The sequence below is a fragment of the Heterodontus francisci genome, unplaced genomic scaffold (assembly GCF_036365525.1).
Source record: "Heterodontus francisci isolate sHetFra1 unplaced genomic scaffold, sHetFra1.hap1 HAP1_SCAFFOLD_249, whole genome shotgun sequence".
Classification (NCBI taxonomy): domain Eukaryota; kingdom Metazoa; phylum Chordata; class Chondrichthyes; order Heterodontiformes; family Heterodontidae; genus Heterodontus; species Heterodontus francisci.
Window position 1 is genome coordinate 2,129,916 of NW_027140103.1, and position 4,307 is coordinate 2,134,222.

Sequence of the window (4,307 nt, forward strand, 5' to 3'; positions counted from 1 at the left end):
GTATTCTCTCCTGGGATCTCAGCTGAAGATGGTTGAGCCTCGGACACTACCCTGAGGAACTCCTGCAGTGATGTCCTGGGACTGAGATGATTGACCTCCAACAACCACAACCATCTTCCTTTGTGCTCGGTATGACTCCAACCAGCGGATTCCCACTGACTTCAGTTTTACTCGGGCTCCTCGATGTCACACTCGGTCAAACGCTGCCTTGATGTTAAGGTCAGTCTCTCTTCCCAGTAGCAGACAGGAGTGAATCATTCCCTTTGACCCTTTGTACACTGAACAAGCTCTGCTTCTTCACAGCCTGATACAGGACTGTACACGGCCGATTAATGTAGCCCATCAAACACTCCCAGAGCAGGTTCAGCACAGCTTAGGAATAGAGTATAGTTCCTTCAACATTCTCTCTCTGTCTCTCCCTCCTGCTATCTCTGACGCTAGGAGAGAGACAGAGGGAGAGAGGGTTAGTTATGAAGGCAGAGAGAGGGCTGTAGAGAGGGACAAAGTTGGAGAGAGAGAGATTGTTGAGGTGGATGAAAAGGATAATGTAAGATATATTAATTTGATGTAATCCTTCACTGCTGTGTACACAAACAGAAAGAGATAGATATGGCAGAAAAACACATCGGCAGAGAGGGAAATGTAGATGAAGTTGGGGCACAGGCAGATACATTTGATGATCCAGAAGGAACAGCCTCCATTTTAAACATCCAGTAAGCTATTCCACTGTGGGAGCCATCACACCCTCATGTTATTTGTTGTGCAAATTTCTTGCTGGCATATTGGTTAATTTTTAAAGCTGTGATTGATAGATTCTTGTTAACCAAAGGTATTAAGAGATAAGGGGCAAAGGCAGGATATATGGTGTACGTTACATCACAGATCAGCCAAGATCTCATTGGATGCCGGAACAGGATTGTGGGGTTAAATTGCATCCTCCTCTTCCAGTATCCCCTGTTAAATATCCTTCTTTCTCTTTTAGTCACCCTGTCAGTCTATGTCTCTCTGTTTTTCTCTTTCTGTCTCTCTCTGTCTCTATCGGACAGTGCAGAGTGAGATTCACTCTGTATCCACCCCATGATGTTCCTGCCCTGGGAGTGTGTGATGGGACAGTGTAGAGGGAAATTTACTCTGTGTCAAACCCAACATTGTGCTTGACTTGGGAATATTTAATGGGACAGTGTAGCTGGAGATTTACTCTGTATCCCTGGAACTTTGAAGGCTCAGGTGTGATTTGATGATTGTTTTCAAGATAATAAGGGAAACTGATGGGGTGGACAGAGAGTAACAATTCCCACTGGCTGCAGAGTCTAGAACATGGGGGCATAGTCTAAAAATATAAACCTAGTCTAAAAACCTTTCAGGAGTGAAATGAAGAAACACTTCAACACACCAGGTGTGGTATCAGTTTGGAACTCTCTTCCACAAACAGCAATTGATGCTGAGACACTTGTTAATTTTTAAATCTGAGTTTGATAGATTTTTATGAAACCTCTCTGTCACTCCCTCTCTCTTCTCCCATCTCTGCCTCTCTCTCTCTCTCTCTCTCCATCTGTCTTTCCATCTCTGTCGCTCTCACTCTCTCCTTCTCTCTCTGTCTCTCTCTGTCCCTCCATCTGTCAAAGAACAAAGAACAGTACAGCACAGGAACAGGCCATTCGGCCCTCCAAAACTGCGCCGATCTTGATGCCTGCCTAAACTAAAACCTTCTGCACTTCCGGGGTCCGTATCCCTCTATTCCCATCCTATTCATGTATTTGTCAAGATGTCTCTTAAACATCTCTATGGTACCTGCTTCCACCACCTCCCCCGGCAACACGTTCCAGGCACTCACCACCCTCTGTGTAAGGAACTTGCCTCGCACATCCCCTCTAAACTTTGCCCCCTCTCACCTTAAACCTCTGTCCCGTAGTAACTGACTCTTCCACCCTGGGAAAAAGCTTCTGACTATCCACTCTGTCCATGCCACTTATAACTTTGTAAACCTCTATCATGTCGCCCCTCCACCTCCGTCGTTCCAGTGAAAACAATCCGAGTTTATCCAACCTCTCCTCATCGCTAATGCCCTCCAGACCAGGCAACATCCTGGTAAACCTCTTTGGTACCCTCTCCAAAGTCTCCACGTCCTTCTGGTAGTGTGACGACCAGAATTCTAAGTGTGGCCTAACTAAAGTTCTGTACAGCTGCAACATGACTTGCCTATTTTTATACTCTATTCCCCGACCGATGAAGGCAAGCATGCTGTATGCCTTCTTGACTACCTTATCCACCTGTTTTTCCCTACTTGACACTCCCTCTCTCTCCTTCTATCGCTGTCTCTGTTCTATCCCTCCATCTGTCCTTCCCTCCCAGTTACTCCATCTCTCTGCTTCTCTCTCTGTCTCTCTCTCTCTGTCCCTCCATCTGTCTTTCCCTCCCTGACACAACCTCTCTCTCCTTCTATCTCTGTCTGCCTCTCACTCTGTCCCTCCATCTGTCTTTCCCTCTCTGTCTCTCCATCTCTCTCCTCTCTCTGTCTCTTTCTTTGCCCCTCCATCTGTCTTTCCCTCTCTGTCTCTCCGTCTCTCTCCTTTTCTCTCTCTCTGTCCCTCTCACTCTGTCTCTCTCTCTCTCTCTCTCTGTCTCTCCCTCTCTCTCCTTCTATCTCTGTCTCGCCATCTGTCTTTCCCTCTCTGTCAGTCCCTCTCTCTCCTTCTCTCTCTGTCTCTGCCTCTCTCCTTCGATCTCTGCCTCTCTCTCTGTCTCTCTCTCTGTCCCTCCATCTGTCCATCAGGCTCCTCGATGCCACACTCGGTCAAACACTGCCTTGATGTGAAGGTCAGTCTCTCTTCCCAGTAGCAGACAGGAGTGAATCGTTCCCTTTGACCCGTTGTACACTGAACAAGCTGTGTTTCTTCACAGCCTGATACAGGACTGTACACGGCCGATTAATGTAGCCCATCAAACACTCCCAGAGCAGGTTCAGCACAGCTTAGGAACAGAGTACAGTTCCTTCAACATTCTCTCTCTGTCTCTCCCTCCTGCTATCTCTGACACGAGGAGAGAGACTGAGGGAGAGAGGGTTAGATATGAAGGCAGAGAGAGGGCTGTAGAGAGGGACAAAGTTGGAGAGAGAGAGATTGTTGAGGTGGATGAAAAGGATAATGTAAGATATATTAATTTGATGTAATCTTTCACTGCTGTGGACACAAACAGAAATAGATAGATATGGAGAGAAAAAAAACATCGGGAGAGGGGGCAATGTCGATGATGTTGGGGCCCAGGCAGATACTTTTGATGATCCAGAAGAAATAGCCTCCATTTTAAACATCCAGTAAGCTATTCCACTGTGGGAGCCATCACACCCTCATGATATTGTTTGTGGAAATTTCATGCTGGCTTATTGGTTAATTTTTAAACCTGTGATTGATAGATTCTTGTTAAACAAAGATAGTAAGAGATAAGGGGCAAAGGCAGGATATATGGTGCAAGATAGATCACAGATCAGCCCTGATCTCATTGAATGCCGGAACAGGGTTGTGGGGTTAAATTACATCCAATATCCGATGTTAAATATCCTTCTTTCTCTGTCAGTCACCCTGTCAGTCTATGTCTCTCTGTCTAAACTAAATGGTACAATGTTAAAATGGGTGAAGGAACAGAGAATCCTTCCCCATCCAGGAGCTGACAGTGTCTCTCCCTCTCTCTCTCTACCCCCTCTCTCACTCCCCGCTTTTTGCTGTCTCTCTTCCTCTTTCAATCCTGATCCTGACTTTTCTCGGAATCCTTCTTGGTTGAATAGTACCCTGAAATGTTTCAGTCTCACTGTTACAAGGAACAAGTCACATTTCTGTGGTATTTTCGATATCTTAATGATTCAATTTGGAGCTTGGTTTGTGTCAGGTAAATGTGGTTTCTCATTCAGACATTTCTGCATTGTGGAACTGTCAGTTATCTGTGCAGGGACAGGATATCGGGGTGTCTGAATGGAGTTGAAGATTTTGGTTGCTTGAATCGGGTGTGAATTAGATTGTGGATCGTGTCCCTGAAGGTATTTAAGCCGATGTCCTGAGAGAATGAAGTGGTTTACCAATGTCTGAATAACATCAAAGTCTTCAAACACATGAAAGAACAAGATTGGAGACAATACACAAAAGCTGAGACAGTCAGGTCACAACAGGAGGAAGGTGAATGTCTTTTACAGTTTGTAATCTGAAAGCCTGAGCTAATGACTGAAAAAGTCGGAGTTCAAATCCCACATTGGGCTCTTGTGAATTTGAATTTCTCTGAAAATAAAAAATAACTCTGGAATAATAAATCCTCCAGGA